Below are 15,490 nucleotides of genomic sequence, written 5' to 3'. Positions count from 1 at the left end.
ACTATTCAATTATTCATCCATTTTGTTGAAAGGAATGGAGAAAAATATTCACCTGTACCTACTTTTCAAAATCCTACTAGATCATTGACGACGCGCGTTGCTGCGCCCATCCATTTCTTCAATAAATAATAGGAACCTGACAATTATATGGTGGCATGAAAATGGTATTGAAAAAACAAACCAGATTCCAATACATCAACGAACTAAACCTTTTTTTACTATTACTGGATTTTATAGGAGGATAATACAAGAAACATAAAGTAGGGTAAATATGTCTGCACGAGTGAGATCAATTCAAAGTCATAGTTGTGTTCTAATCTACTATTTTACCTGCACCAGAAACCATACAACCATGTAAGAAGGCAACTCCCAGAAAGGTAAAAACATAAACACATACCGTAATTTATGCAATCTTGGTTTCTTTTATGAACTTTCCTCGGTTCGTTGTCAAGGCTGCTCATTTTTTCTTGTCCATCATAGGTTGCAACTTGTGATTTGATGAACTATCATCAGAACTACTGTTGAAAGAGGAAAAAGTTTATGAGATCATATTCTTACCTCTTGTATTACTATATGTAGTATTAAGGATTTGTAAGTGCGAAAGAACTTGCCATTCTTGGTTTGGGCGAGATATGTCCTTACAAATTCTCCAACTTTAACATGTGGAATTTGAATTCCGACGGCATATCTCAACTTCATGATGTGTATGTTCAAATACCAAAAGGATGTTGTCGCGAGTTCCTCACGATCACTTTTAGAGACGCCTATGTCCTGCTATATATGAAAAACAATTCAGAGCCACCTATTTTATTCTATGTGAGAATTAAATGTACAAATCTTCATGTACACAAGAACTAATCACTAACTACAGCACATGTGTAGCTAACAAAAGAAGCAGACCCTTGGTGACAATCTGAGTGATTTGCATCTCCTGCCATTTTTGAACCCTGCAAGTTGCCCCTTTTTGGAACACAAAAAATCCATTAGTAGCTAATCTGTAAAGTGATGAATGAAACACAGAAAATCCATTAGCACCGTTTATTCTTCCATTGAGTAACACAGAAAAATAAGAATGAACTAAAAGGGGATGTACTGAAGCTAATATTGTATATAATTATTACACAATAACAATTTTATAACTCAACTATCTCTTACTGAACCTGAACTTGATAGAGACCTGGAACCAAATACACCTCACCTTTCATACCTACCTTTTATTAAATCAGAATTAAAATTTCATCATGGGAATTAACATGCCTTTGCTACATCTTTGAAGCAAGGAAAATAAAAATATAGACATATAATAATATAGTTCCCTAAATCGTGACTCAATGTATGTGTGCACATGTATGCATGGCCATAATGCAATATGATACCTTTATGCATGCTGATGAACGATGGTGGAGTAAAATTAGCTGCTTGCCCTCAAAATAGGCAGAAAATTAAAATAAGTTACACTTCTGTTTTTATTTTATTAGCAACACCAATTTCTGATAGTGTACTTCACATAGGGCACTTGGAAAAATCTAAAATATAATTATCATATCGAGCATGGCTTTAAATAGTGAACATTTAAATGTAAAATGAAAAATTGAGGAAGGGATCAGCACATGATTCCTTTTGAACTTAGCCCTATGTGTAGATAGAAATTAAAAACTGATACAAGGAAAATATACGGTGCACCTATCAAAAGATCATTGCTAATATTACGGTGAAAATGACATACATATAATAAATAGATAGCCTTGTCCATACAATACTCCAAACTCTGACTTAAAAATGATTAACTTATGCAATAAAGGAACAAATCTTTGATCACTTGACCTTGTTGAAAATGAAGTCATAACTCATGAGCACTCTATTCTTGTAGATTTTATTCACCCATATTGTGTGTTGACTCGGAAATTGGATTACATTGGAACACATATATTTGATCAACTTCATCTTGTCAAGGACGTAATGATAAAATGCAATTTCTTGAGACATCATCTGATTGATTTCATCTAACCAGTGAAGTTCTTGTTTCAGAGTTGCAAGTGGCTGACCAGCGGCCTCCCTGAGAAGAAGGCGTCCAAGTTGGTGATGACGTCCTCAAGCAGGCCACGCAGACTCTGACGTGATCACAACCATGTGGTCTGACAACACGACGTTGTCCATGGCAAGCAGCTCCGGCGGCACTGCCGCTGGTTCTCGTAAAAGACCAGGCTGGTGCACCCGATGACGCCCTCGTGAAGGCACCTAACTGGCTCCAGCTCATCCATCAGGCTGCCTTGGCCAACTTTGACCAGTACCCCATCCTTCCCTAGCACCTCCGTCATCTCCCATGTGCTTGGTTTCGTCAGTCAGCACGGCGGAGAGCACCAGCACATCGCTGCCTGCAGCTCGGGTGACCTCGAGTGGTAGGAAACAGCGCAACCGAAGGTGGTGAGACCTGGCACGACATGGATATTGCCCGGCCCCACGATCCCCACTTGCTCACCTGCCACTGAATAATATTCTGGTCAGATTCTCTTTATGTTTTGTTCTTTGGAATAATTTGGGACAAGAACAGAGTTTGTCCAAAACAGGAGTGGTCAAGAACAGATTCGTACTAACCTTATGATGAGAGGGTAGTCGTTGTCGGGGTCGGCCGTCCACCTGCCAATGCGGACGTACGCGTTGGCAGCGGCCGCCTCCCGGCGACGGGAAGCCCGACGGCGTAGTCGGCCGCGAATGTGCCGTTGGCGTTGGTCACGACAAGCCCGTGGCTCCGGCACGCGTCCTGGTGCACGTGGTCATGAGAGGGATGACAAATCACAAGAGGAGCGAGGCAGCAGATGTACCGACACTGCGATGTGTCGACGGGGATGAAAAGAGCAAATGCGTGACGGTGCCGACGGACCTAGGATTCGTTAGGTCGCAAGGGAGAGGAGAAGCCTCGTCGAGATGACATATCGGGGAAGGGAGGCGCTGCAAAAGGTAGAAAAATGGGCTTCGCACTGCGGTAGGCCCAGTTAACCACATGCTTCGGATTTTTCTTCGAGAGTAGCGGACCCTTAGGACAAAAGGCCCAGTCCGCGAGTTGATTTTAGATCTGATGGTTAGGGACGTTTAAAGCACGACATTTGACAGTCTAAATTGCTGATGGCCTGAGAGGGCTAGAATTAGGTGCAGTTATACTGTCCTAAATGAATGAAAACAAGACCAAGTGCATTAATGGCAGAATAACATTCTAACTGTACACGCTTTCATATGGTTTCACTTTATTTTGGCCATGTTTCTTTGCATTCCTCTGCTCTTCCAATTCCTGTGAACCAAACACCCAAGTTGACAAAAATCCTGTGTTTACAAATGCTCTGTTTACCATGTCCATTCCTATCCTATTCCGGTGTTTTTCATATCCCTGTGTTTTTAGAATCATGCAAGCCAAATGAGCCCTTACAGAATTACTTCAGTTACAGGTAGGTGTCGAAGGGAATTTTGTGTGGTTTGTCCTGCTCCTGCCGCGATTCGTCAACCTCACCTGAGCTGCTCCATCGACAGAAGCATCCACCAAACCAAACATCACGACTCCTGACCATCTTTCACCACCTCAGATCTCCTTCCCTGCCGCCAGCACCCACCGCAATGGCATCACCATCATCGACTCAGCAGATGAACCTGAGGAGTACATGGGTCCACAAGAGAGGTCACACTCTTTTGTTTCTGCTTATGTTGTGCATTGCTTAAAATTACCTGCTACTTTATCATCTTGTTCACCTCTTAGACTCCAAGTCAGGTCCAAATTAATGTTCAAACTTGAGTTCTAAATTAGTTGTGGGGCACATATCGAGGCAACAATGAATAGTATCTCTATCTAATATCTGGTTCACCTAGGGTATGCCTATGTTGTTCATCTTGGGTGGGAAACAAATAGTAAAGTAATTATTATTTGTCTTTTTATTAAATTAAAGAAATCATCAGCATGCTATCATTATTTTTGGATCCATCCACTGGTTGTTACCATCACTCTAAATTTCTGCATGCTCTCCTTACATAATCTCACCATATTTTTTTTGTATGCATGTCAGATATTGTACACGGTCATGCTAAATATGTAGAGAAAAGATAAGAGTTTTGCGTGAATATACAATGTCATGCAGACATCGCTCCATGGTGGGTTCAATGGCAAACCCTCCCCCCTCTCCAGATTGTAATCCAGAGGAAGATATCTATTATCAGGCAGATTCAGAAGCAACTGAGCACTCCTATTTACTCCCCAAGGTGCTTGCTCTACCTTGACATGATGATGTTAGTCATATCATGCATATGTTGCCTTGCAGTGCCTACTTTTGACATCATATATGTCATTTGCTTAGTTTAGACATGTTCTGTAATGGAACCTCTTTAGTTTCTATATCATATATGGGAATTATGCAGTCTCATGTCTTTTAGCCAGCCATAATATATGTGAACTGTGCAATGTCATCCTGTTTAACCAGGCGTCATATATTTGAATGATATCTTGCCTGTCCTTTTCTTCATTACATTTCCATTTGTCGATGATGTTTGTACATTAAACTACTCTTCCTGTGAATCAGCCATTTGGGTGGGAGATGGAAAAATCTGGAGTGAAAACAAGGCCTTCAAAGCAGACAGTGCTACCTGTGAAAGAAGATCTCTAGTTCGGTCCCGATAGCTCCTCAGAGATGGATTGAGAGACAGATGAATAGTCCTATTCCCCAACCGAGGTATATGCTCTAACTTGGCACGGTTATACTTCTCATATCATGAATATGGTTTCTTGCATTGCATGGTTTAGACATCATATACACAATATTCAACACCATGTTCTTAGTTCAGACATCTTATCGAATGCCCTCTGTTTACCATATAAATCACATATGTGAATTAAATCATGCGATCCTGATTACTTAGATAACATGTAGGTGAATTATGTCATGCGATCCTGTTTAGTTATTCATCATATCTTTGAATTATGTTATGCTAAGCTATCCAGTTTAGATAGACATCATATATATGAAATTATGTCATGCTATCCATTTTAGTTAAACAATATACATATCAACTATTCCAAGCCTTATTTTTTCCACACTATCTATTGCATCTGTCTCTCATACAATGTTTATACATTCAACTGTTTCCTGTTTATCAGCCATTCGAATTGGAGTAGGTGATGCCAGTATCTAGCGGAGTAAAAACACGGTCTTCAAATAAAACAGTGCTACCTCTTGGTGGAGATAGCACCCTGGTTGTACATGCACAAGAACTAGCCCTACCACACATAACCCAGACTCTCGCAGGTTGTACCCCTACTGCGATGGACAGAGAACCAGCTTCACTGTGACGCCTTGAGACCGATGCTCTAGATGCCTTCCTTTTAGTTTTAGTTTTTGTCGTGTGTTATTTGTGTTTGTTGGATTATCATAATTATTTTGCATAATTCATTTCTATATGTTTATGCCATGATCATGATGAGTGCAATTGTCATTTTTTTCTTCTTGCATCATGTTCATCATTGTTTGTATTGCGTTGCCATGCCTATCCCTATGGTTTCCTCATTGCCGCTGCCACCTAGGGGCATCTCCCCTACCCTCCTTCTCCTTCCTCATGAGCACCCAAGCGAAACAGAGAGCGTCGTCTTGCTCGCCGGCGTGCTCTCGGTCAAGTCCAGCCGCAGCCAAGGTGCCTGGGGATTTCGCCAAGTTCCTTTTCATCCCCGACGTCCTCTGCATCACCGAAGGACGTCAAGGCCGTGACGCCTGCAACCTCTTCTTCCCTTGCTTCCCTGCTTCATGGACACAGGAGGCCGCCCCGATCAGCATGTCTTTGCGCCGTCGCCATTAACCTCCAATTCTCACTGCCGGTGTTCTTCATCCGCTTTTGCCGCCGTGTTGCTCGCCGGCGTCCACACCGAGCATCAACGGTCATCTATGGCTAAAAGCTCATCCTGCTAATTCTTTGTTTAAGAAGTCCTGGTCTCGTATGTAATCACAAGGATTCAGATAGCCCGACTGGTCAAGCCAGCACAACACCAAAGGGTCTAGGGATCGAATCCCAGGGAGCCTCAATCGTTTTCCCTCTGTTTTTAAAATTGTTGTTTGCGTTAATTTGCATAAATCACATGCTAAAATGATTAATTTCATAACTAAATAACCGTTAATTTCCCAGAGTATTCTAATTACCCGACTCTTCTAATTATTCCAGAGTATTCTCAAATTCTTTCCAAGTTTGACATAAGAATGAATTTCACCAGTTAGATGCCTCGTTCGCTATTGCTTTCAAATTCTTTTCATTGTTGGTTCAACCTTTACTCTTTTCATTCTTCTAGAGTGTCTCAACAATTTTGGTGGTGTTTCTCGTCGTAATTTGAAGATCAAAGAAGAGTTTTTCATCTAAATCTAGTTCGTTCTCTCGAAGATTCGCGGTTCTAGCTTCATGTTATCCTCTCAAATTGTTTCGTTTGTTAGATATTCTTTGCTTACCCATCCGGAGTATGTCAGGAGTTGTTTTCTGATTGGTTTCACCCAGGCCATCATTCCAGAAGAATTTTTCGTCCTCACATTCTAGCTATCGTTATCCAATTATCTCAGCGCGGCTCTTAAGTAACTTTTAGTCAGCTCGTGATCTCTTTGTTCTTTGGCTTCCATATCCCCTCAAGCATATTTGTTCTTTTAACTCTTCCCGGCGAGGAATTCCCTTTCTTCATTCATTCTCAAATTCTTACGGTGGTTCGTTCAAGACTCCTTTTTCTTTGTTATCATTTCAATTCTTTCGTTCTTATTCCTTTTTCTACCTTGTTCTAACCGGAGTGGTTTCAGAGTCTATCGATTCCTTAAGCTTTTGATTCTCATCATAATCGCCGTTCCTCTTTTCTATCCGAGTGCTCTTGACCTTGTTCATCTTCTTTCTTGCGTTATTACTTCACCTCTTCCTCTTTCTCTTCCGTCTCGTTCCTAAGATCTCGGGACAAGATCTCTTGTTAGTGGAGGAGTGTTGTGACGCCCCGAGACCGATGCTCCAGTTGCCTTCCTTTTATTTTTAGTTGTTGTCGTGTGTTTACTGTGTTTGTTGCATTATCATAACTATTTTGTATATTTCATTCCTATTTTTTTATGCTATGATCATGATGAGTGCCATTGTCATTTTTTTCTTCTTGCATCATGTTCATCATTGTTTGTATTGCGTTGCCATGCCTATCTCTTGTCATATGGCATTCGGTCATTCATGTTGTTGACATGAGCATCATGTGCATTGCAACTCCTTCTTCTCTTTGGTCCTTCGTGTTTTACACATTGCTCAACTTCAACTTGGTTTCACCCAAGTTTCCAAATCCCCAAAGTGCTACTTCCTTCTTTCCCTATTATTCCTCTATTTGAGTTGCATTTCCACTTCTCAAATTCTTACCCATACCTTGGTCATAATTCATTTTTATATATGTCCAGCCACCCTCTCAAATTTTATCCCAACGAGAACTCATTTGATAGGGTTTTCAAATCCAACATACTGAACTTAATTCTTTATGTTGGGTTTTCTTATTTCCTCCATAAATGTTTATCTTGTGTCCATAAATCATATATATTATGTAGGGTCATCCTATAAAATTTAAGCCCATTTGGTTTCGGGTTGGTTGGGTTATAAATTCATGCAAGTTTGAATTAAATTCGAACATGTTTAAATTTATAGTCTGTAAAATCCCGACACCACTTTTGTTTAGTTGATCATATTCCAAGGACCCCAGCCATATTTTTATCTCTCCCTAACTCCTCCCCTAGCTCTTTGTGCTCTTCTTGTTTTATTTCTGTTTGAAGAAAAGAAAGAAAAAGAAAAGCAGCAGTGGGCAGCCCAGCGGAGCTGCAGTGCAGCCTAACTTCACCCGCAGCCCGGCTGTGCCTCCCCTTCTCTAGGCCAGCCCAACTCCCTCTCCCTCATGGCCACCTGCTCCCCTCCTAACGCCGTCGTCCTCCTCTAGTGACAGAGCGCTCACGTCGTTACCGCAAGCTTCACGGACGTCGAGGTCGTATCGTCTGCCCCCTCCCCTATATACCCCCCTTGGTGTCCGCACCCACCCTAGGGTTTCCTCATTGCCGCCGCCACCTAGGGGCCTCTCCCCTGCCCTCCTTCTCCTTCCTCCTAAGCACCCAAGTGAAACAGAGAGCGCCATCTTGCTCGCCGGCGTGCTCTCGGTCAAGTCCAGCTGCAGCCAAGGTGCCCCTGGGGTTTCGCCAAGTTCCTCTTCATCCTCGACGTCCTCTGCATCACCGCGGGACGTTCAAGGCCACGACGCCTGCAACCTCTTCTTCCCCTGCTTGCCCTGCTTCATGGACACAAGTACGCTGCCCCGATCAGGGTGTCTTCTCGCCGTCCCCGTTCACCCCCAACCTCGTTCAACTTCAGTAGCACCCCCTCGGTGAGCAGCCCCTTCCTCCTAGACCCTCTCCGGTTTGATTTTGTCACTGTGGCCACCGATCCCGTCGCGTCGGAGGCCGTGTCCACCTTGGACGACCATGGCAGCGAGCCCAAGCTTGTGTTCCAGCCTCTGCTCGCCTCACTTTTTCATGTATCCTCCTACGCGCTCAAGCATGCAACACACGCGCATCTCGCTCGCGAGCCCCTGTTGCCTGCTTCGACCTGTAACCACCATGACCGAGACAAGCTTCTGCTCGTCCACGAGCTCCACGCACTCACACCACTCCCACATATCACACACCATGCGCACGTCCACAGCAGCCGCATCATTAACAGTAGCTTTCCCACCTCATCCACGCGGCTTGCATAACTCTGCTGTAGCTTATGACTCGTCGTACTTCACCGCCATGGCCGCAGGATCATGCCTGCACACAACCACACATGCGCGCACGCATGTGCTTGTTTCGTAGCAGCTCCCTCCTCCTTTTCCGCACCCCCACCGGTGTTCTTCATCCGCTTTTGCCGACGCGTTGCTCGCCGGCGTCCACACCGAGCATCACCGATCATCCAAGGCCAATAGCTCGTCCTACTAATTCTTTGTTTAAGAAGTCCCGGTCTAGTATTGTCAGGACCCCGACTCAATGTCACATCGATCTAGCCTGTAACACCTCATATCACTTTGCGGCCTCACGCACGGTATTCCCACGGGTGTCGCCATACCTTTGCCCAGGACCGTTTGCGCCTTTTGGCTCACGTATATGATGATGTCGCTAGCATCCATATGATAAGGGGCCCGGGCTGACATGACTAGTCGTAAACCGAAAGTGGCACAGACTTACAGGGACAGGCATCCATGACCCAACATCGAACGTGTCGGTCATCAGCAAGTGGGTCCGGGCTGTAGCACTGGGCTAGCAGGACTTCGGTAAACCGGGCTGTAGCGGGCTAACAGGGCTCCGGTACTCAATGCGTGACATTTCCCCGAAGGGACAGACACAGGAACGAAGAAGGAAACATGCCGGCCAGCCTAAGTGTTCCGGAGCAGTAGCAAGCTACCATGGCTCAATGGAAACACTAGGAGACATTTCCCGGTAAGAGAGGCTACTAAAGATAAACAACTAGATAGTCAGATCCCACACATACGAAGCATTTCAATCATACACACAATATGCTCGATATGTGCAAATACAACAAGGCATCACAACATGACTCTACGACACAAGTACTTTATTCAAAGGCTCAGAGAGCCATACATAACATACATACAAGTACGGGTCACACGACCCAGCATTCAAGTTATACAGTCATACAAACCAGCAGCGGAAGTAACTTGTCTGAGTATAGACAACTAGTAAAATAAAAGAGGCTTGGAAAGCCTAGCTATACTACGTGGACCTTCACAAGCTCAGGATAACCACCTGGGCCTTAGTCTACTCGTCGATGTCAACATCTACGAAGAACCCATCAGAAGGGGTTGCAGCGTCTTCTGTAAAATGTAAATTATAGCAACATGAGTACAAAGGTACCCAGCAAGACTTACGTCAGATCCTACATACATGCACATTATCAAGAAGGGTTGGTGGAGTTATTGCAGCAAGCCAGCTTTGACTCTTGGCTAAACTATCCTACGAGACTCCAACTTGAAATGGTTTTGCGCACACGAGTCCACTACTCACCACTTCAATACGCCACCGAGGATCCACCTCCGTCATCCTACGGAAGAGCCATCCTCGTCACTCACGCTTATCTTGAGATTTTTAGTAGTATCCATTCACTTGTCTATGAACTATATAAGCAACCAATTAGTCCTTTACCGCGGATGCGGCTATTCGAATAGATCTTGTTAACCCTGCAGGGGTGTACTTCTTCATACATGTTTCCACCACATAGCGTCTGCACACGACATGTGCTCGGCAGACTTCAAGCGAAAACCGACGTGGGTGTAGACCACGACCTACCTAAACACCTAAGTCTCTAGTCCAGGTTTAGCGCCTATCCAGGTTCCATCTGCAGGGAGTCCGGCCGAGGTTTCCCATACGGCCCCGAACGATGTGTACAGGGTTCCTGAGATACCTAACGGGTATTCGATACACCGTGCCACGTACCTACCGCATCACAGCCCACCCCGCGGGTCAGCGCTGTCCATGGCCTCCAGTAAGCTACAAACACCATAAACTACTTGCAACTCCTGGACAGAGGACTAGGGTGAATAAGAAGTCGAGCGGGGTCATATTTCAGGGCCCAATGCATGGTAGTAGCTGAATCTTAAATCACGCGTACAGATCTCAGTTCTTAAGGTCGGCTTCAATGAAACAACCCACCATGTACTCCTACATGGCCTCTCATCGATACCTTTACCAAATCGTGTTCACCACATCACTCTCATTACCGACATGATCATTTCACTCCAGCCCATCACCCAGATGAACCAGACCTGACACGACTCTAAGCATAGCAGGCATAGCAAGGTAGGAACAACACATACATATGGCTCAATCAATTCCTACACATGCTAGTGGGTTTCATCTAATTACTGTGGCAATGACAGGTCATGCAGAGGAAATGGGTTCAACTACCGTAGCACATAGCAGTTTGAAACGCGTTGTCTTAATGCAGTAAAAGAGAGCAAGAGCGAGAACATGGGATTGTATCGATATGATCAAATGGTTGGTCGCTTGCCTGATGGATCGATGCACGGATACGGTTCTTCGCTAGGGTAATCATGGTAATCCTCGGAGGCAGAACCTGCCGCAAAGAACACCGATACACAACCATCACCAACCAATGTGCAACAATATGATGCATGCATGAAACATGGCAATATGAGTGTGTTGGGCTAATGCAACTAAAACCAGATGGGTTTGAATCAATTTGAACCAAAGATTCAAATTTCAAACTCATAAATGGCCCTTTAAAGTGTTTTATCTTGTTCTGCACTAAACCTCAAGTTAGTTTGTTTAAACATGCATGAAACTAGTACAGATGGATAGATTGGATTTTTCTGATCATTTTTCATATATAATTTGTTTGATTTGGAGCTACGGTTGAATTTATATGAATTTTTGAAGTTTGCAACAATTTCTGGAATTAATAAATCATTTTAGATTTATTTTAATTTCAGAAAAGGTTTACTGCGTCAGCATGAGGTCATGCTGACCTCAGCAAGTCAACAGACCCGAGCGAGGTCAAACCTGACGCGTGGGTCCAGGGTGTCAGTGGATAATTAACTAATTTAATTTAGTTTAAACTAATCTAGATAATTAGCAGAAGGGGGCCCCACCTGTCATTGACTCAACAGAGTCAACCAGGGCTCACCCGTGGTCAAAGTCAAAATGGCTGCACCGGCGTTTAGCCGCCGGCGAGCCCAACGCGGCGGCGGAAGTGGTTTTGGCCGTTCCAGCCACCAAATGGGTCGCGGAGGGCATCTACGTGGAGCTGGGGACGAACCGCAGCTCTTGGTGGAGCGAGTTGAGTTGGGGTGGCCGGAGTTGGCGCCGGCGATGACCTAGGCGGTCACCGGAGTTCGGGTGAAGGCGAACTCGGGGCTAGGGTGTGCGGTGAGGTGCGGGGAGTGCACGGTTGGACTCAACGCAACGTGGTGAGTGCGTTGGACACCGTGAGTTGGCCGGAGGATGGCCGGGAGCACGTCGGCGACGAGATCCGCGGCGGTGCGTGCGGGTGATCTTCGTGCGGTGGCTACACGGCTCGGGGGCGAGAGAGGAAGGGTAGGAGGGGTAGCTAGGCTCACAGAGCACCCGTAGAGGCCATCGGCGGGGTCGGGGACGAGCTGATGCGGCGACTGCGTTGAAGGGGATCTCCGGCGACGGCGAACTCGGGCGAGGTCGGTGCGGTGGACTCGGGCCACACGAGCACACGGGGCTCGGCTTGCTCGAAGGAGAGGAGGGTGGCGGAGCTCGTGGACACGGTGGCGCGGCGTGGGGTTGACGGAGAACGCGTCTACGGCATAGGCACGGTGGCGGTGGCATCGGCCATGGCTGGGGAGCACGAGGGGGAGGAGCTGGAGAGGAGAGGGGGCGTCTGGGTGGTTCGGGGGAGAGAGAGGGGTCGATCCACGTCGTTAGCCGGGTGAGTGGAGCGGTGAGGCGGCGAGCAGGTGCGTGGGACCCATGCAGTGCTCGCCGTCGAGCACCTTGCCTGCCTGCCTGGCCGGCAAGCAGCTCGCTGGCGCGGTGCTGGGCTGGGCCAGCAGGTGGGCCGGGTTGCACGCGCCAGGTAAGTCCTTCCTTTCTGTTTTTTATTCTTTTTCTATCTTTCTGCAACTTTGTTGAATTATTAAAAATACCTAGGCAACTCCTAAAATCACCAAACTGCTCCTGGTCCAAAGTTGGAATATTTCCAACATGAAACATTTCAGTTTAGGAATATTTGAGCATTTGAAATATTTTATATAATTTTAAATGCCCAAATTAAAATACTTATCATTTAATTCAAAGACCCTAAGACAAAAATGATGGACATTTTAGAAGGGCATTTTAGGTTCATTGAAAAAGTTTTTAGTAAACCCTAGTTGGTTTCAGAGGGGGCTGGGGGTTCTGACGTCCCCATTTCAAGTTTCTGATGAAAGGATAGACATGATGCAGCACTCTAATGCATGAACTAGCTAGGGTGTGACAACTCACCCCCACTCAAAAGAATCTCGACCCGAGATTTGGGTTCCTCCGGGAAGAAGGCGGGATACTCGAGTCGAAGACGATCCTCCCTTTCCCAAGTTGCTTCATTCTCAGAATGGTGCGACCATTGAACCTTGAGAAACTTGATATTATGACGTCGAGTGGTATGCTCAGCTTGATCGAGGATACGAACGGGGTACTCTCGATATGTGAGATTATATTGGACATCAAGCGTTTCATGGTCTACTCCACGGATAGGATCCGAGAAGCAACGCGTGAGTTGAGAAACGTGGAAGACGTCGTGGACTCTGGAGATATGCGGAGGTAGTTCCAATTGGTAGGCTACTTCTCCTCGTTTTGCGAGAATGCGAAAGGGTCCAATGTAACGAGGAGCCAATTTGCCCTTGATACCGAAGCGATGGGTTCCCTTCAGAGGAGTAACCCGAAGGTAAGCCTTCTCGTCAACCTCAAAAGTCATAGCCTTATGTTTTCGGTCATATTGACTCTTTTGACGAGATTGGGCTGTTTTCAACTTTCCATGAACGATGTGAACTTGCTGTTCTGCTTCCTGAATCATATCCGGGCCAAAGAATTGTCTTTCCCCGGTTTCTGACCAGTTAAGAGGCGTTCGCCACCTTCGTCCATAGAGAACTTCAAAAGGGGCTTTGCCCAAGCTGGATTGATAGCTGTTGTTATAAGAAAATTCGGCAAATGGAAGGCATTTCTCCCACTCCATTCCGAATGAGATAACAGAAGCTCGAAGCATGTCTTCTAGAATCTGGTTGACGCGTTCCACTTGACCACTTGATTGAGGGTGGAAAGCGGTACTAAAAGAAAGGCGGGTTCCCATAGCATTTTGGAAACTTTCCCAAAATCGAGAGGTGAAAAGACTTCCTCGATCCGAGTTAATTTCCAAAGGAACACCATGGAGAGACACTATTCGGGAGATGTACAAGTCTGCTAACTAACTAGCAGTTATACTCTCACGAACAGGTAAGAAATGGGCCACTTTGGAAAGACGGTCGATAACGACGAATATAGCGTTATTCCCTCTCTTGGTCCTGGGAAAACCGGTAATCAAGTCCATACCGAATTTATCCCATTTCCATTCAGGAATAGCTAGGGGTTGAAGGGTGCCAGCAGGCCGTTGATGCTCTGCTTTTACATGACGGCAGACGTCGCAATTAGCAATATACTGAGCAATTTCTCTCTTCATCCTAGTCCACCAGAACCTCTGGCGTAGGTCCTGAAACATCTTGGTACTATCGGGATGAATGGTGAGAGGAGATTCATGAGCCTCCTTAAGGATCAACTGCCGTAGATGCTGGTTCTTGGGAACCACTAAACAGTTCTCAAAGTACACAACACCATGATCATTTGTGGAGAAACATCTAGCACCTCCGCTAGCAATGTTCTCCTTGATCTTAGATATTCCCTTATCTCTCTTTTGGGCAGCGATGATTTGATCTGTAAGAGTAGGTTTCGCCACCAAGGTGGAAAGAAATCCTTGAGGAACAATGTGAAGGATAAGCTTCCGAAATTCCTCATGGAGAAGCAGTTGACTTTGTTGTAACATCAGGTTGTTACAATAAGATTTACGACTTAGCGCATCAGCCATGACGTTGGCTGTGATCAACTCGACCCAACGTCTTTTCCTAAGATTTAAATCCGGTTGGGTGAATATATACTTCAGACTTTGGTGATCAGTGTAGATTTCACAATGATTACCGAAAAGGTAATGTCGCCATGTTTTGAGTGCATGGACTACAGCTGCAAGCCCTAGATCATGAGTGGGGTAGTTTTCCTCATGTGGGTGTAATTGCCGTGAGGCATAAGCAATTATGTGTCGATCTTGCATGAGAATACAGCCTAGTCCTTGTCGCGAGGCGTAGCAGTAGATAACAAAATCCTTGGAAAAATCCGGTGGTACCAGTACGGGAGCAGAGGTTAAACGTCTTTTCAGTTCCTGGAAACTGTGCTCACATTGTGGAGTCCACTCGAACTTTTTATCTTTCTTGAGTAGTTCAGTTAGAGGTTTGGCAACTTTGGAGAAATTCTCGACAAAGCGACGGCAATAGCTCACTAGGCCAAGGAAACTCCGAACTTGCTTGACCGATTCAGGTGGAGTCCAATTAAGGACGGCTTGAACTCGCTCAGGGTTAACAGCAATGCCTTTACCAGAAATTACATGTCCAAGATAGGTCACTTATGACAACCAGAATTCACATTTAGAAAATTTGGCATAAAGGCGATGCTCTCGAAGTTTCTTCAACACTAGCCTTAGGTGTTCGGCATGTTCTTCCTCGTTCTTGGAGTAGATGAGTATATCATCGAGCTAAACCACGACGAATTTATCCAAATACTCCATGAAGATTGAGTTCATCAACCGAGAGAAGGTGGCTGGAGCGTTGGTTAAACCGAAGGACATGACGGTGTACTCGTATTGGCCATAACGAGTAACAAAGGCCGTT

The 15,490-nt window shown here is 45.3% G+C and overlaps 1 pseudogene; it reads right to left on the bottom strand.

Moving 5' to 3' along the window:
* Positions 1–2,024: 2,024 nt before the first annotated feature.
* Positions 2,025–8,692, bottom strand: LOC119292633 (annotated as a pseudogene).
* Positions 8,693–15,490: the final 6,798 nt, after the last annotated feature.

The sequence above is a fragment of the Triticum dicoccoides genome, chromosome 4B (genome assembly GCF_002162155.2).
Source record: "Triticum dicoccoides isolate Atlit2015 ecotype Zavitan chromosome 4B, WEW_v2.0, whole genome shotgun sequence".
NCBI lineage: Eukaryota > Viridiplantae > Streptophyta > Magnoliopsida > Poales > Poaceae > Triticum > Triticum dicoccoides.
Note: the sequence above shows the minus strand (reverse complement) of the source record. Positions and strands in the feature narration are given on the sequence as shown.